Below are 20,171 nucleotides of genomic sequence, written 5' to 3'. Positions count from 1 at the left end.
CTTCCCTCAGAGTAAGCGACCATGTTTCGCAACCTTACAGAACAACGGGCATGCTTATCGTTTTATATATTTTAAGCTTCAAGTTCTTCGACAGAATTCGCGACAACAAGGATTTTAAACCGAATAGTATCACGAATTCCCTCCTTTTAGTCGACATTTAATTTCTTCGTGATTTTCTTCTGTTAATATTGATTCTAAATATTTGAAAGTATACACTTCATCAAAGTATTATTTAATATTTTTATGCATCCACAATTTGCCGTATTATGGTCCCGACGCACTTCCATGTATTTAGTTTTATCTGCATTTACTTCCAAACCCAAGGCCCTGCAAGCATTTAATAAGATCTCTGCATTTCTTTCTATTGTTCTCCTATCATCCCCTATTAAATTTACATCATCATCATATGCCATAACCTGGTGAATACCGTTCAACTTTAGTCCCTGGTTCATATCTTTGGTTTTACTTATGGCGTATTCCAGCACAAAGTTAAGTGATAATGGCGACAACCAGTGATGAAAATTTTCCGTGAAATTTTCCGATTCATAAAAACATACTCCACTTATTCCTACATCGTTGTATAGCCATGATGTGAGGTGGAAAATTTTCTTCTATATTTTCCGAAAAAATTTCCGTTATTAACAAATATCAGTGATCAAGTAACAATTCCTCAGTATTCATAAATTGATTAAATTCATGTATAGAAATGTTAAAAATTGAATAATTGTTTAAGAATCTGAAAATTTTCATGGCTCAGACAATTTTCAGTACTATGTAGGAACAAGTGAAACAATTTTTCATGAATCGAAGAATTGTCTGTTCTGTACAGTGATGAAAATTCTCCAGAAAATTTTGAAACGGAAAATTTTCCGACTCATAAAAACATAGTCCATGTATTCCTACATTATTGTTTAGCCGTGATGTGAGGTGGAAAATTGTCTTCTATATTTTTCCGGAAAATTTTCCGTTCTTAACAAATATCAGTGATCAAGTAACAGTTCCTCAATATTCATAAAATTGATTAAAATCATGTATAAAAATGTAAAAAAAAGTGAAAGATCGTTTAAAGAATCTGAAAATTTTTATGGCTCACAATTTTCAGTATTATGCTGGAAAAATTGAAGAACTTTTTATGAGTCGGAAAATTTTCATCATTTTGAAGCAAAAAGTAAAATGGAATCGGAATCGTTTGTGAATCGGAAAGTTTTATTGCTCTGTAGAAACAAATGTAAGGGATTTTCATGAATCGGAGAATTTTCATCACGATGTAGAAACAAGTGAAAACGCTTTTCATAATCTAGACAGTTTTGGATAGTATGTATAGTGATGTTAGGTGGAAAATTTTCCACTATATTTAACTGCACATTGAGATATACAATTCCTATAGAGGAAAATTAGATGGCAACAAACTATAATTTTCCAATTAGATTTCGGGAACAAGAATTTTTTTTTAATATTTCAAATTGGGAAGTAAAAATTTACATAGTGTTTTTTTTCTCTCTCTCTATTATATCTACATATTTATAAACGTTGCAGAATATAAATCTATAAAAGTAGTAAAGCTATGAGAAAACCCTCTTATGCGTATTAAACTGACGAAATCTAATATTGTAATATCAAAGGTGGATTCTGAGGGAAGAACGCATTGAAGTTTTTGAAACATTCTTGAAATGAAGAATTGTTATATTTTCACTTCATGAAAAGTTTTTTAAGATAATATTTATTAGCAATAAATTTTACGGCTAAACAACGATGTAGGAATAACTGGAGTATGTTTTTATGAATCGGAAATCATTCATAACTTTTAATAAATTGAAATTTTAAATAATAGAATGGAATATTTGCACTCTATGAACTCATGTTCTCTGCACTTTGCATATATATATACAGAGAGAGAGAGAGAGGGAGAGAGAGGAGTTGAATTGAGTTGATTTTGAGTTTAACGTCCCTTTCAGCAGCGAGACCATATAAGACGGGACCAACTGATTAACCTGAAATCCGAACTACATGAGCTCCCGCTGGGAGCCAGGTCTTCCATCCCAAAGGTGCGTATGCTAACTGCTTAGCAACGAAGGAGCTCGCAGATGAAGAGAGAGAGAGAGAAACACTGTGTAAAATTTACTTCACAATTTAAAATATTAGAAAATTTTCCCGAAAGGTACTTGGAAAATTATAATTTGTTGTTGACTAACTATCCTCTACAGAAATTCAATTTTGTAGCTGAATGTGCAGTTAAATATAGTGGAAAATTTTCCACCTAACATCACTATACATAATATCCAAAATTTTCCGGCTTATGAAAAGTTTTTTCCACTTGTTTCTACATCGTGATGAAAATTTTCCGATCTATGAAAATTCCTTTCACTTGTTTCTACAGAGCAATAAAACTTTCCGATACACAAAAGGTTGTTTTACTTTTTGCTTCAAAATGATGAAAATTTTCCGACTTATAAAAAGTTCTTCAATTTTTCCATATAAGACAGAAAATATTTGGATTCATGAAAAATGGTTTAACTTGTTCCTACAGAGTACTGAAAATTGTGTGAGCTATGAAAATTTTCAGATTCTTTAAACGATCTTTCACATTTTTACATTTATGTACACGAATTCAACCAATTTTATGATTGCTGAGGAATTGTTACTTGATTACTAATATTTTTTAGAACGGAAAATTTTCCGGAAAAATATAGCGGAAAATTTTCCACCTCACATCACTAGCGACAACGCATCTTCTTGTTTCAGGCCATTTTCGACGTGAAAGCTCGTGGACAAAACTTTTCCTACCAGGACTTTACTTTGCGATACATTTAAACATACCTTAATTTATCCAATTACCTTACTCGATATTCCAAGTTCTGTAAGAACGTTGTATAATGTTTCTCTCCTAACCGAGTCGTACACCTTTCTAAAATTAATAAATAATTGATATACCGGTTTATTGTATTCCCACTTTTTTCGAGTATTTAACGAGTGGTAAATATTTGTCGATAGTTGGTCGATTCATCTAGATCCGCACTGATAATCTCCAACAATTTCATCTGCGTACGCGGTCAATCTTGCTAATAGAATATTTGAAAGGATTTTATAGGATGTTGACAGAAGAGGATTGCCTCGATAATTATTCGAGAGAGTTTTGTCGCCTTTCTTGTGAATTGGAACAATGATTGATTCTTTCAACTCTTGTGGTAATTCTTCCTTGTTCCATATAAGGAGAATGAGTTTGTGTATCTTGTTCCACAATTTGCGCCTCCAGTTAAAATTAACTCAGGCGGAATTTCATCTACACCCGGAGATTTGTGTTTCTTTAATTTCACTATAGCGGTTTCTACTTCTATTCGGTTGGGTTCTGGAATATACGGTTCTGCTGTGTGTATCTCCTTTTCTCCACGCACATTAGTTTTTAGCTGCGTGTTCAGCAAATCGTCAATAAAATGTTTCTCTAAAAGTGAGAACTGGTCACTCAGCTTTCTTTAATATATAAGCACAATGTTGATAGTCTTTCTTAAATTCGCTGATCCCTCTATACATGTCCCGAATATTTTTATTTTTACTATTATCTTCGAGTTCCTTAAATTTAGCTTTCAAAAAATCGCGTTTCTTTGTTCTAAAATTTTGGAAGTTTCCCGCCTGATATCTGCGAAATTTTGTGTAGTACTTTCATTCTTATTTTGTAGCAGCGTAATTTTGCCTGTTTTCTCTTCTCTGCTAGATTAAGGCGTTCCTGGTCGAACTATGGTTTGTTCCTACGTATTTCCGCGTGTCCCAATTTTTCTATTGCTGAACTTTTAATGCTATCTCTAATTTCAATGAAAGTATCCTCAACACTAGTACACTCCGAGTCTTCTAAAACCGAGAATCTATTCGAAACTTCATATGAATTATATTATAACAAATTGAAACTAACTATGTCAGCGTACTATCACGGTCAAATTGAAAAGTCAAATGAAATGACGTTTGGTATATAATCAGGCCCCAATCCCAACTGCGAAGATATACGCGTATCACTTTCATTATAATACATATCCCTAGGGGGAGTAGAAGTCCGAAAGTTTGCGAAAAATTGAGTATCGATCAAGCCGTTCAACTGAGAGCTGAAATTCAGTATATAACTCTTTATTAAAAATAAACATAATATGTCTTGGCATTTATTAAAATTGTCTTTTATGAGCGGGGGTGGGGGTGCATTTTCTATATATTGGAAATTGGTAGTGGGTCATCTGTAAAAATAATCGAAAACGATTGACATTAGTTGAGAAATAACTTCAGTAATGAAAACTACAGTTCTTCGCATTTTATACCCAATGCATTCTATTTATAATTGCTGAAGCTGGTGTTTAATATATGGAACGGTCAGAGGATAAGGCATCAAGCCATAAAGTTAGGAGAAAAATGGCAATAGAATTTGTATTCTAAAGTTAATTACATGGGCATTTTCAATTAGTACGACATGCTTAATTATATAGAAAATTAGTTTTTCTTTCCTTTTTTACGTTGGTATATTTTTCCTTGATATGTGACTTTCAAATTTCATCCTATTTTCTACTGAAATGTGTCTGTAAGGCAACAAAGAAATAATTATGTATGATAAATATACATTCGTTTTAATTCGGAAGATGAGAAACACTTTGCCATTACATATCGTAAAGGTCAGATCCACCAGTGTTGTAAGAGAGAGGTGCTTGAGCCATTGACTGTAGAAATTCGAACTCCGATAAGTGATAATTTCACAGTCTTGTTTTATTGCAAGTGTAACCTCTTTAGTCAATGGAGAGGACGACCTGCATCATGGGTCAGAGTTGATGTGGATGTGTTTTTGTTGGGTCGGAGTTGGTCGCAATGGTTCAGAGTGGTTCATAGTTGGTGGTGGGTCAGAGTGGATCACAATGGATGATGGACCATAGTGGGCCAATGGGTCATTTGGGTGGTGGGTGATAGTGGGTCGTGGTGGGCCGTGGATCAAATTTTCATTGACCCACACCATCTCTGGTTAAAATTGTACTAAAGATAAGAGGCACCGAAGATGCATGTTGGCTATTATGCTCAAATTTTGCACATAGATAGTACCCCACAAGAAAGTAATAAATCTGAAACGGTTCACGGTATCGCCTTCTAGAACTCGAGATGTAGGGGTTTTTCTGATTGGTTAAATTAAGACGTCAATGATTTATCCTTCAACAAGCAAGATTTTTTATGATCGTTTCCGTGGGGAAGTCAGAAGAACACGTGGCTAGTAATCGTAATATTTATAGTTCGCAACCACCCCGGGGTATTTGTTTTGTGTTTTCTTGAATCACGTAAATATAAACAAATCACACATATAGGCATTTAAACATATTTTGGGAGAGTAAGTTTGTGGTTCGTGGCATTTCATCGCGTCTTTGCCGCTGGTAGTAAAGTTTTCAAACTGGATCTGGGGCCACCGCAGATCGTTGCTGCGGGGCCACCAATGTTTGGCAAGAGGTCAAAAGTTGACCATCTGTAGTCCACCGACGTTTACAGCTTAGGGTAATGAAAGATATCTTTGCCTTGTAGACTTCATGAGTACCGACGTCGGCAGACAACTTGCTTTTAGTATTCCTTTACTAACCACCTATCGTTCATGTGTATATACGGTGTTGTCATAATATTAATATTCGTCTTCTTAATACTATTATTATTATTTGTAGTAATAATAGTATAATTGAGAATAGAACAATTATATTGTCTAGGTAGGACTACACACAGGATTTGTCTCGTTTTGGTTCGACTCGACTTTAATCCCAGTCGAGTTGGAGGATATTTTTCGCGCCGAGTCCTAGAGTAGACCTCAAAGATGTCTGTTTCGAGTCGAGTCGAGTTTCAAAGAAAAGTCGCTCGTGCCCATCCCTACTAATGAGAGCTTGATCGGAGTAAAGCGAAATCGAAAGTCACACTATTTATCTTAGCGACCCCGAAAACTATGAATTCGACACTAATATCGATCATTTTCTAGCAATCTTTTATATATATTCCCCTCCCATTCACCATAGGTAACCCGACAGCACTCTTTCTCAGACTATAAGAAATGTTGTTAAAATTACTCTAGGCCAGTGGTTCCCAATCTTATTCCTATGACGATCCCCTTTTATCATATCATCTTGCCAGCAACCCTTTTATAATTTGTGTTTTATAATAAGCTTGTGTGTGATTTTTAACATACCTATTTCTATATTAGTAGAATCCATTTCTTGTTTATAGTGAACAGTGCCGAGGCATGGAAAATCAGCGCCCGGGGCGAGAGTATACGACGATGTCTCCGTACATACGAGTGAGGTAGACAGACTAGCTGCGAAGCGCCACCATGGTTGCCACGAAGCTCAATAAAATTTTCAAAAGCAAGCCCTGCCTTTCCCTGATTTTGAGCACATTTTATTACTTTTTCCTTCTATTTTATACATGTGCACATGCACTTTCCTAACATGAGTAACACACTACCTCCGAGATTTGTGCGCCCTTTTTTCTGCGCCTGGCACTGACAGTGGATACACTAACTGTAATATCTATATTTCCAACGACTAAGGTGCTGGTTCAAGATGGATGTTAAACTCCTTCATTGGAGAGGCTTTTAACATATCTGATCTAAGCTCACAACTTTTTGACCAAATAATAGAATCATCATGCTACAAGTCTTTGCAACTGGTTTTCTGTAAGAGCTCCTCCGTGACTAAGCGGTTAGCGTACGCGCCTTTGGCGTGGTAGACCCGGATTCGATTCCCGGCGGGAGCTCATGTGGTTCGGATTCCACGTTAATCAGTAGGTCAACGTCTCATATAGCATCGCTGCTGAAAGGGACGCTAAACTAAAAGTCAACTGGTTTTCTGTAACGAAGACTTGGACAAGTTCTGCCTAATGAGGAGTGAAGAATATCCTAGTCTGGTATCTGCTGCTTTAAAAGTAATAATTCCATTTGCTATCGTACTTTTGCAAAAGTGTTTTTTTCATGGTAAACATTAAGACAAAGACAAGAAATCGCTTATCAGTTGAAAATGGCTTGATAATGTTCGTCACGAAGATTGAACCGGGCTTTGCTGCACTAGTGAAATTACACCATGCTTAGGTATCTCATTAGGTTTCAATTTTAATTGTATTTCAATGTGCAGGTTTTGTTGCATGTGTATTTTTCTAGTATTTCTATATACAGTTCTCGTTAGTTTCATATCATACCTCTTTCATTTAAATTCATTTTTAAACAACTCTGGATTCTTTGAAAATGTTCAGTAGACTTTGTTTTATTGTTCTTTACATTATGTATGAAAAATAAAAGTATGCCTTTCAAAACAAAATTCAAAATAACATTTAAAAATAATTTCCGGTATTAGATTCTATCTATATTTATCTCTTACGCTTATCTTCGCGACCCCCCCTAGGGGCCGCGACTCACAGGTTGAGAAACCGTGCTCTAGGCATACATGAGTTATGTTGGAACATACATACATACACTTGTATATGTATAAATGCAGATAAGAGAGAGTTCAGAGAGAGTGATTATGGCATTACCGCTCTCAATCTCTTCACTTCACTTTTGCAATTCGTGAATTTCTTACGTGACAGTTTGCGGCTAGCTAGTTTCTTGTCTTGAAACACATTCCGATTTTTGATATACTCTACCTAATGTTGTAATGCGAATATTGAGAAGTTTCCTGCGTATGAAAATAGCTGCAAAAAAATACATTACATAACTTATTTATTGCTATTACACGATTTTCTTAATTTTTATTTTTCACATATAAGAAACCGACGCTCTGTCAATACCTCAGATGTTACATTTTAAACATAAGAATTTTTTATGTCGTGAAATGATATGAATATATATATATATATATATATATATATATATATATATATATATATATATATATATATATATATATTCAACTGATATATACAACTGAAGAATTGTAATGTAACTATTTTACATAATTTTCATGCATCGAGAAAAGTAGAATATCATAAAAGAATCTTACCTGAACGGGTATCGAACTCACGATTTGAACGCTCGGGGGTGTACCACTGAGCTAACATGACCGCTTTTTGGAAGCTGCTTCTGAAATGTAACTGAGCTCATACGTAAATGCTCTTTTCCGGATGGAAATCACAATGACGAAACAAGAGTGTGAATACATAGTTTCGAAATATTGTATCATTAAGTATTTTAATGAATGTTACTTTTTTTCTACACTTAATAACATTTCAGCATGTCTTATTATATTTAACAGAAGGAAAAACATATCTGTACATTTTTTCCCGAATGCTAAGGTTGGCTTGGAGGTTCGAACCAGCAGCTTTAGTTTACTGTTTGTATATAAATGAGACTACGTTATATAAACACAGGCCAAGCTTAAATTTAAGGGAAAGTATATTTTTGATATAATAGGATAGTAAGTTCTCTTTACTAATAACTTTATAACCTTCATCAAAATATATTCCAAAAAGAAGATACGATACGTCTCGCATTACACACATTTAACAAGAACTGTCTACTGTTCCATTGAAACAAGCACTTGGCATAATTCATAATCAAACATTAACGTCTTAATTGCTAGAATAGTCCGAAATAATTCACTTATTATTTTTAATATTATTCATTTTAGTCTGTAAAGCTGATTTCTTCGAAACATACGTATAACTCAAAAAACAAACTAACCTTGATCATGATACACGAAGGAGATTGTAATATGTGCACTCATATACGCATTGATAGAAGAGTACTTGCTAATATTGGATAATATAACTTCTCGCGGTAATATCACTATTAAATATAATACTTTTAATAAATGACGAACTGCAATTCACTTCAGATCCAAGAATAACTTCTTTTCTATATATTCCAAATGCAATACTATTTTACTTTTAGATTTACTCATATAACTTTTGCAAACGATATAACATTTTCCCAAGTTCTGGAATCAAACACTCCACTGTGTTCATTTCAGTCTGAATGACCTTAACATCACCCAGACGGATACAGCCAGATCAAGTAGTTCCCAATATTGCCAAATATGGCACTTTAAAATCGCATATCTGACATGCATAACCGTCTCAATAGAAATGAGGAAAGAAAAACATAATTCGTAACGTCAATACGGTACAGCATGAAGAGGTAAATGACAAACAAGCCTGTGCTGATATTAAAATAAGGTTTAGAAATATTGTATCATCAAGTATTTCAATCTATGTTGCTTTTTTCTACGCTTACACTTGGTAGCAAGTCTTATTATATTTAAAAGAAGAAAACACATCTGGAAACTTTTTCCCGATTGCAAAGGCTGGCTCGGAGGTTCGAACCTGGTTTACCTTTTTCCGAAGATACCCGAAGTTGGACTTAAAAAATTTTGCCTCAAAACCCCAATGAGGAATGCGTCCAACCTTTTTGAGACAATGTATACATGGGTTTTTACATGGTATACATGGGTACAAAATGTTTGCTTTAAAACATCAACAGAAAAATGAAATGAAAGTTTTGAGTTTTATGTCCCACAGTTATAACGATTAGGCTAAAGGAGACGGTGATTATGAGAGATGAATGAAATGGTAGAATGAAGGGGGAGGAAACGGGAGAACCCCGAGAAACCCCACGCACACGGTGCTTGTCCACCACAAAGTTCCCTTGGCGGAAGCAGGGTTTGAACCCGAGACACCTCAGAACACTAATAGAGAATGCGGACAACCTTTTTGAGACAAGGTGTACATGGTATTTGCCCACCAGAATCTCACTTGGCCCGATCTGAGATCGAAACAAGGACCCCATGCGCCTGAAGTAAGCGCTCTACCACAGAATCTTTTGACCCAAAATAACAAGAGTCGATGCATATACAAACAAATTGACTTTCATTTATTTCATTAATATCGAAACATGACTAACCACAAACCCCTTTCTTTCAAAAATGGGTGTAAGTCTTTGATGCTTATATTGAATTTTTACGTTTATACTTCAAATAAGTAATGAATCTAAGAATTCTTTAATAATTGCTTTTGAGATTAAAGTTATTTGTTTGAGATTGAGTAAGGATTGAGTAAAGATTAAAGTTATTTGTTTATATAATTAACTAGTATGATACTGACAAATGCTGGAATCTAATTTTTTTATTTGTTTGCGCAGCTTTGTTAAAGTTAGGGTGTAAATATGAGGTGATAACTGTAATGTTGATTTCATAGCTAAAATTATAACAAAGAAGAATGTTGCCTTAAGTTATTTTTAAGCGAATCGTTTTTAAAAGAACGAAAAAACGATATATCCAACGCATGTGATTAATATATTTGAATCTCCTTCTTAAGTTTGTATACGCAAACAGATCTAATTTGTGTACAACTCTTATAGAAAGTAGAACAATGTTATTTCAATGTTGCTAGTATACCATTCTTGCTTAGCTCACAATATTTGTCTCTTCTCTGCCTATGTTTTAAACAAATTTCCCAGAAGAAAATTGGTGTATTTATAATATATAATAGTTGCTACAAAAAGATCAATTCATGATGACATTGATATTTCTTTTAGATTGTATAACAGAGTTTGAGCGTGTCAACATTATTCTTCGTAAGTTTTGTTGTTAATTTCAACAGTGATGCTGATAAGACTTTCCTAGTCTTCAGGAAAGTTGGCTACACCTAAGGTTGGTATTAATTGTTATATTTACCAAATATCACGTACATTGTTAATTACATAGTAATGCCTGAAGAATAGTCACTATTTTGAGCCTTGTGATAAATACTTAGTCGAAGAGCATGAAATGCATTACAGTAATCTCAATTTTCAACTCTAAATCATGTCCTATATATCCCAAACTCCGGTAGAGAATTTCAGTACAAGATAAACAGACGTAAAGTGTCCTGAGACAACCCAAAACATATGGATAAAGCGTACGTAATTAAATACATCTAAGTAACTTTCATAACAATTTGACGTATTGCATGTTACCTGCATGCAGTTAACAGTTTAAGGAACAACATATCTTGCAATTCATAATGTTGAATTTTAGTTTAATATTGGATTTTAGTTTTTACATCCGTTCCATCAGCGATAGCATATGAGACGAGGACCTACAGCCTAACGTGTGATCAGAACCATATGAGTTCACACTGAGAATAGAACTTCGTCTGACGTGCCAAAGGCACGTACACTATCCACATGAACTCGAGACAGGTTTTGCAGATGCTTCGAGTCTAATGCCAATGCTATTAGTGTATCGTCGTTTCTTTAATTGTGAAACTGTTGAAAAACATAGGGGCTTATGAATCTTTCAGCATACAACCAAACTTATGAAAATCATAGTAAATATATCGATGTCCACTTCAAAAACTATAAGTTGCTTTACATAATATAAAATCATTTGCAGAAATATCATGACTCAGAATCGTCTCACTAAATTAACTAAAGTCTTTCCAGCCTTAGAATAAAGTACACGTAAACAAAGTAATTTTTGAGTACTAGAGGTTATAGCATTATGATGTTTGATTTATATTATAATGTGTATTATGTTGTTGTTTTCACATTATATAATTATAAATTTAAGTTGATATATGGAACGTTGCCCACAAGCAACCACGCAGATTTGAGGTATCTTTTATGCCTTGTTTCAACTCTCTCTCTCTGTTTTTTTTTTTTGCCGGCTATGATCTTCACAACATCAAGCAATCAGACTCTGACCACGTTCTACTACAAAGACAATTCTTCTCAGAGTATAAACACCTCATCCAGTTCCTTGCCAGGTGGTAAAGTGCCAAGGACCGACGAGACGTTACCACGTTGGATAGAAACGGATATGCGTTGTATTAGATAGGATGTGGAGCGAACTTCGCCGGAAACCCAAGAAATGCGTCTTCCTACCTCTCTAATGAATTCTAGACTTCTTGCACCCCAAGCACCACTTGTTTCAATAGCGATTGGAGTGAAAACCAACTTTTCGAGAAGGTTGTTGTATTTTCTTTGCTTTTCAGCTTCTCTGCGATTAGCAACAGCTCCAGCGTTCATTACTGACAGAGGGAGACTTGAATGAGCGTATGTATCAGCGCATGTGAAGTCCCACAATAAACATTTACCTCTCATCCATGGAATCAGTGTCATCCCATCCGGTATCTTTCCATCCAAACGACAGCAACCAGAAGGTTCAGGTATTGAAGGGAATCCAGCTGTGTTGAGGGCTCGCAGTATTATATCATTTACCGAGGAATGTCGGGCGAATCTACCAGCGCTCTTCATGCATGAAAGGCCATGCAGGCCACGTTGGTTAACCTCATCCCCACAAGCTGGACAGCGATGAGGCTCACAAACTGCTAAGCCTAAACGTAAGGCTGCAGCAATTCGAAAGCTTTCATTTGACAAATGAAGGCCTAAAGGCGGAGAAGGTATCGCCATCAACCATGCACCCGCTTCGGGAGACGAGGGTGCCAGCAAGAAGCCTGGCTTTATCTTCTGGAACAACAACAATTTGTAACAAATGATTATGTAATTGACATGCAATTGGTGCATACCAAGATGACTGATAACACTTTTTGTTAATCTCCGGAAGGCTTGTATCTGCTAAGTTTGCCCACTTATTAGAACCTTCTTGAACTGAACCATCTGGGTCCAAACAATAACCCTGTGGAAGGAGAACTTCGATTAAACGCAGAGATCCGTGGTATGACGCTGAGAATATAGGAATCGCCATATCCACAGCTCGTCGATTATAATTTAACTTATTTTACTTATATAGTAAGCCGTTGACGAGCTCTGAGGGTTTTACGGTGTGGAGCAATAGATAAATTTCTGATAGTGAAAGATATCTGTGTGCAATGTGAACGTGAAGCTTGGGAGAAGAAAGCGGTGAAATCCATTTTCAAATCGGTTCGGAAATAGTGCAAAAATTACCAAAAACTGATTTGGTTTTAAGAACAGAAGCAAACTTATGCATCGTCCAACAATGAATACAAAATTAACGGTTGAATTTTTAAAACATTGCCATTATAAGTTAATTAAAATTTATATAATTAAAACAAATTTATGTAATAAATTAAATTAATGGAATCATCAAGTGACGGATGTGCTTCGCAAGCTGGAAAGACACCAGCTTTTACAAACAGTGATTCAGTGTCAAGTGCTAACAATGGTAGCTGTTCCTTTGATGCTTCTAAAAGTGCTAATGTATTGCCTTGTCATCATTGCGGAAAGCATTATGTGAGTGCCAGAGGTTTATCTATACATATTGGTAAGAAACATCGGGTTGTGCGTGATGATGATGTTTGCTCTGATGTCACTTTTAATGCCTGCCTTCAGAGTAAAACTGCAAATGCTGCCGACATTAACAGCAGTATCAATACGAAAGATTTGACGATTTCTAACCTGGGCAAGATATTACTGTCACTAAGGTGCTCGACACATATATTAAGACGTGTTCCAAGAGGAGCTCGTGCAACGGTGGCTGACGCACTCGCAGAGATGTTAAACCATATAACAACTTCAAATTATGCAAAAGACTGGATCAACCTTTGCCTGTTTCCATTTGTTGCTTTAAGTACTCCCAAACAATCAGATAAAGTTAAGAATCTAACTACTTGGGTGAAGCAGCGAGTTCGCCTCTGGTGTAATATTGGCCATGACGCCTTAACCTGGCCTTCAACTAAGATGAACAAACCTCGATTAAACCACAAATTTTCTAATTTGAAGGTTGTAGAGAATAAACTTGCCGATGGTGACATCCGTGGAGCAGCACGTCTTTTAATTTCTGATGATACGATACGTCGACATATATAAATTTAACTTATTTTAAGTAAAATTGGCAACCAATAAATAAGGTAAACCAGGAATGCAAATATGCAGTCGCCCACTGGCCCGGGACGAGTGGTTCATTGTTGTTGGCGAGTTTTTAATATCACTATCAAATTACTGAAGTAAGTAAACGACTTCTATTGTGGAATGCGGGCTAGTAGCTCTTTTCTTGGGATAGTAAAATCTTTTTGCTTATTTGCATCAAAATCTGCATGCGAAGTATCGATTCGCGGTTAGAGAATATTGACATTTGAACCCAATACAGTGATTCCAATTCCACGTTAAAAGGTCTGTTTGCATTTGTATAGTCTCGGTGTTGAGAAAAAAAACTAAACTTTTATCTGACCAACCTAATTGAAGATACCTTAATGAACCTACACTTAACTGAATACACCACCACCTATCAGGTTAGAAAAAATGTATCGGATGAAATTTAGCTATTATTCCCCTACACCAAACCTGCAATTCAAATGAACGAGTTCCCATACCATTTTTCAATTTTTCCTCCTTCCACCCTGAAGTGGGGAAGCAGACTCTAATTTTAGCATAGGTAATTTTCTTCCTGCTAAATACTAAATTCATATTTCGTACATATTTTCATTTGATGCTTGTACCTCAAGATATGTTGAAGTTTGGAGAAAAAATCAGCCTATATATATACACACTCTCATCCCTCGTCCTAATAAAAATCCTCTATTTTTAAAATCGGTTAAGAAATAATCATGAACGGTCAAATGTTTCCGATTGTCCGTAACTTCCTGCAGAACTAATATCTACAATTACGTCGCGATACAATGTTGAATAACCCAGCACTATTTACTTTCAATCAAGAACAATATCCAACCTGGCCTGTAAAATACAATCAGAACTTTCAAACTAAATCACTTCTTCAGTTTTTGGGCGTGGGCGTCGCTTCCGAAATTCGTTAAATCGAGGTAAAAAAATCGGGGGATGAGTATAATTATATAATTATAACTTATTTCCATCTTCTTTGAAAATGCGTGCTATTAGTTAAAATACCACTGGACTGGTAAACTTAATTGTGGTGGACAAACACCGTGCTCGTGGGCATTTGGAGTTCTCCCGTTTCCCCCTAGTTTTTTCATTCCACCATTTAATTCATTTCTCATAATCACCATCTCCTTTAACCTAACTGGCATAACCGTGGGACATAAAACGTGAAGATTTCATTTCATTTTAGTAGACTTGACCGAAAATCTCTCCCTGATTTCCTCCCTACTTGTACATTTAAAAAACACGTAGGAGGCGAATTATTATTTAGCACTGTATCTAGAATTGAAAACATTGCTGGAAGAAACAATACACTCGTGTATATTGTTGATGCATATATGTACTACGAATTTTAATTTAAATAAATACAGATTTTCGGTCAATATTCCTTGTGATTTGATTAATTCGAAATAGTTGATTCTAAACTTAGCAATCAACATTACCTATCCCAGCAAAATTGCAATTTACTCAAGGATTTGGTTTTTGAGGTGCGTACAATGCTGAGTAAAACGCAAAATAATAGTGTACGAACTTTGAATCGATCAGCTCGAATAACCCACCTACAGTAATAGTATAAATTCCTTATAATCAAAGGAAGAACACAACGCCATCAAAAGTAATTATATGTTTCAATATGTTTGGTCATAAAAACATTTTCCCCAATTACATTCTTTTCCTTGCAAGAATATTCCGAAAATGGATAAATCTTTCCATCCTAATACCAATCCAAATGTGTCATGCCATCAAAAGCTCTGCAAAAGATTCCCTGAATCTTTACCAAAGTATATAATATTTATGGATTTTAAACGAAATAACTGGATCTAGAAATATAAAATATTTCTTATTGTTATTTAAAGGAAAAAATATTTAGATTCCCCATAATTTTCCAGGGGTAAACGTGAAGGGAACGTAGGCGGACGACCTTGAATCCCTTCCAAAAAATTTCTATGGCATCCCCCACTTCCTAAAAAAATGCAAGGGCAAAGATAGAAATGGGGGACGACGTGATATCATGCATCACCCTACTTTTTCAGATCCACTGTTTCCCCTGCTTTTTTCTAGACAATAATTTAAATCGGCTGGTGGGAAGAAGTCGACATTCATTTATTTAAGTCAAGTAAGTTCATATAACTGTCCATATATATCCAATTAGAAGCAAGAATTTTATTTGAACCTCATTGGTTGAGCAAAGGAAAGCAATAGTATACCGATTTACACCAAGAACAGTAGATTTCAATATGAATAAAAACCAAAATATACAGGAACAACCTTCTGAGGTACCTCTTCTAAAAGTCAATGAAAGTTTGTCTATTCCTTTACGTTAATAATCCGATCTTTTGAGGTATAACCCTTTAAACCCTATGACCAGGAAGATAGCTTTCAGTGGGCCGATATTGTCTCAAGTTCCCAGAACATAGAGTTCCTGTACTATCATTTCTTAATTTGCACCTAACTTTGCTACTTTGTATCTTTCTATCTATCTATCTATCTATCTATCTATATATATATATATATATATATATATATATATATATATATATATATATGTCACTTCTGACGCTTGAAAAACACAAAAAGACTTCATTATTAATATGGAAATTTGGATCTTTGCATACAAAGATATGTTTTTGAGAACTGTGCAATTTCACCATTCTACGTACATTCCTGGCTTAGGCTGCTGAAGAACGCGTAGCCCAACCCAGGATACGTTCAAAGTAAAAATTGTAGGTCCTTTCGCGGAAGCACAGAAAAATTGTACCTACATTTAGGTATTACCTGTGCAACATTTCGAAACCCTAGAATGATATCTTATGTTCTGGCAGGGGACGAACATTTTGAAAAATCATTGAAAAATTCAAAGCATTTAACTCTTTTATTAGTAGTATGTATACCTCACTTCTAGCGCATTTCCCCTCCACCCCCTAACTACCAAAAAATTACGAAGCCGCAACTAACTATTACACTTTAACACAAAAGGATAGCGCAAAGTATCCCCGTAACTACAATGTTAAAGTGAGATCGCATAGGCTTTTATGACATTTAAAATCATAAAAACTTTCATCTAAAAACTTACAATCTAAAATCTTACATCTAAAACTACATCTTTTCTATCTTATAATGACCCCATGGTAGGGTATTGATCCCGTCTTTTAGAGCACATCTTTTATCGTCTACACAACTTAAAGCTAACTTATTTACTTCTATACTGTACAAATCGTGTTTATAACTTCTAATTAAATTCATCTTCTTATAAAACTCCGTTTGACTAATCAAGCAGTCCTTATATTCGTTAAATATAAGTTCTTTATACACGACACTCTTCTTAACGCCTTTAGCTTTCTTACAACACTTTTCTTTATCGAACTTACCTTTAAAGTCTTTATCTGTTAAATCTATTTGAGGTGCTTTTATACTGTACATCTTACTTCTTAAACCTACAAACTCTTCTATGATTGTACCTTTAATCTCATCCTTCATCTTACCAAGTATTTTCTTATTGATCTGTGGTATGTTGTATCTATTGTTTTGAGGGTAATCACTTGTATCGAAGTAATCAATATAATCTTTCATATCTTTGTACACATCTTTTGTTTGAATGTGGTAAATGTAACTATCTGTGTCTGTGTAACATATTTCTATCTTGTCTTGATACTTTGGCTTCATCACATTATAATGAAAGTCATACATTAAATACTTTGAAAGATCTAATATACCCATTCCAACATATATAGGTTTGTTAAAGGTTAGTTTAGTTTTATTTAATACTATCGCACATAAGTTCTCTGTGTAAATAGTTCTACTTTTAAAGTTTGGTTGGGCAATTAGTTTCTCTACTCTAGCTGGATCACATTCTACTTTTATAGGCTTACATCTCTTTCTAATGTTTTCCATTGTCTTCCCGAATACACTGTTGTTCATCAGCTTATAGAAGTCTTTCTCAAAGTCATTTTTTGCTTTTGTTCTCATTTGTGTGTTTAAATCTATATAGTTCTTTAACCAATCTGATTGCTCAAACTCTATTACTCGATGTATCTTCTTAAGTTTTAATCCAAGTGATAGACACTGTTTTAAGTTTCGATAGTGAATCACATATTTCTCTTTATCATATAGAGTTGTTAATAGCTTTGATTGTTTTGAACCAGGTGGGCATATATTTTGAGGAACTAACGGATAATCTTTGTGATAGTCATGTAACTCTTTTGAATATTCAAGATCAACTTCTAATATGTAACCAGTATTACAATTATCAGGTATGCTTGCGAAATCGGTTTCATTTATCTCTTCTTCACTCAACCATCTAAATTCCTTATACGGTAGATACTGATTCATAGCCCATCCATATGGATTGTTTGCGTCTAAGTACATTAGGTAAGAATCATTTTTGTTCTTATTATATTCTTCCATGTATTTATTATTTGCTTTTACATATCTTTTGGAACATTGACTAATACCACCTCTTATACCTTTCTCTATCATCAATACCATATCATAATCAGTTAGTAACTCTAGTTTTATATTTGTCATCTTTAACATTGCATCCCAAGCTAAACCTGGTGCTGTTATATACCATGCTGGATCAAGACCATAAGTCTTAAGACATGTCTCCCTAAAGTTTTCAAACACATCTGCTAATAACAGGACATTAGTTTTTAGATATAGATCATGGTATTGTCCGAGGTTATTAATTTTAAATGTCTCCCATACTTTCTTTGCATGCTCATAATCCTCATCACTAATATGTGTGTTAGTTAACTTGTTGAAGAATGCTTCCTTTGATGGTAACTTTCTCTGTCTAAACTTATTCCAGTCACTAACATAATCATACGGGTAAACACATTTTCTTATTACAAGTCTGAATTGTTCTTCACTAGTGTAGAAGTGTTGTGTATGAATCATTTGTTCTCTTGTTAGGTTTGACGATAGTTTATTTAAACTGCAAGTCATAAATCTAAATGAGTCTATGAATTTTAATTTGATGGTTCCAACAGTTTTACTGAATGATATATATCGTTCTTCGTTATTAGGAATTGAATCTATTTGCTCTTTATTACATCCTAGCTCTTTAATAAACAAATGGGAATCATATCCTGTTAGATTATGTATAATCACTGGTACAAACTTAGGTACTCTCACTTTTAGATTACAACTATTACATAATGCAGCTACAAACTTTCCAGTTATGTGATCATGATGTTTAACTTTATGATTATTTGTAGTATATATTACTTTACAGTAAGAACAGTGTGTAGACTTATTGAATTCTTTTCTCTCCTTACTTGTTAAAGGTACTTCGTTATTCTGTTTATATATATTCGATATCTTTTTGGCTTCTTTCTTTAACATACTTATGAACTTCTTAGCTGCATCTTTACCTCTATACACAACAGGATTTGTTTTAGTTCCATCGCTCTTTACAATATAGTAACAGAATCCAGATGGTTTATGTTCTTGATATTTCTTAGTATATGATTTATTTTGTAGATAGCATTCATTACAACCCATAACCTTGTGTAGTAGACACTCTAAGTCAGCATAAATCACAAATGGCATCTTCATCGTATATTGGTAGTTCTTAAATTCAACGTATGTATTTTTGGTGGCATTTCTATTTTAACAGCTTCATGACTAGAACAATCTTTCTCATGTCTATCTAATGCATCTTGTGAGTAGAAATATAACAAACATCTATCACATAAATATTTTCGGGCTCTCCACTTAGTCATTTGACTGCTAACTAACCTACTCAAGTCTTTTATCAAACAGTAGTGTGTTTTATTTTCTTCTTTTACATATAATAAATTAACATGTGTTTGTTTTTTGTTTTGAGTGTTATATAAAATGTAGACCATGTATTGCTCGTTGTAGGTATAAACGTTAATGGATATATCAAGTATTCTTTCAATTTTTGGAATATCACTTAGTTTTACTGGAAAATGAATATCTTTTAGTTTAGATTCTAAATCTATGAACACGTGCTTATATTTTGATGGTCTTTGGGGGTCTTTCTCAACAGGATGTAATGCAGAAGAAATCGCATATAAGAAACATTTTTCATCCGTGTTCTTTACATTGATAACAGCTTTTTCCGTTTTAATTGTATCTGGTAGTTCTATGTATGATGATCCTTTATATGGTGGGTATTTATTAAGTGCTAATTCTAAAAAGTTAATATTGATAAGAGCCCAACCAGAACCTCTAGCTTGGAACTCATCCATTCTTGTTCTTAATATTTGTTTTGCAGTAGTTATAAATTCTTTTAAGTTGGTTGATTGATGCACTTCTCTATTATTGGTATTGAAATAGAAGGTCTGTATTTCTTTTCCTTTCTTATATTCACAGTTTATCAAAAGATTAAATTTCAATGAATTATGTTTCTCTAAGCTGATGTTTATTCTAT

This window comes from Thermobia domestica, chromosome 2, assembly GCF_964235325.1.
Source record: "Thermobia domestica chromosome 2, izTheDome1.hap1.1, whole genome shotgun sequence".
In the NCBI taxonomy this organism is placed as follows: Eukaryota; Metazoa; Arthropoda; class Insecta; order Zygentoma; family Lepismatidae; genus Thermobia; species Thermobia domestica.
The sequence above is the reverse complement of the archived record's forward strand: the minus strand, read 5'-3'. Positions refer to the sequence as shown.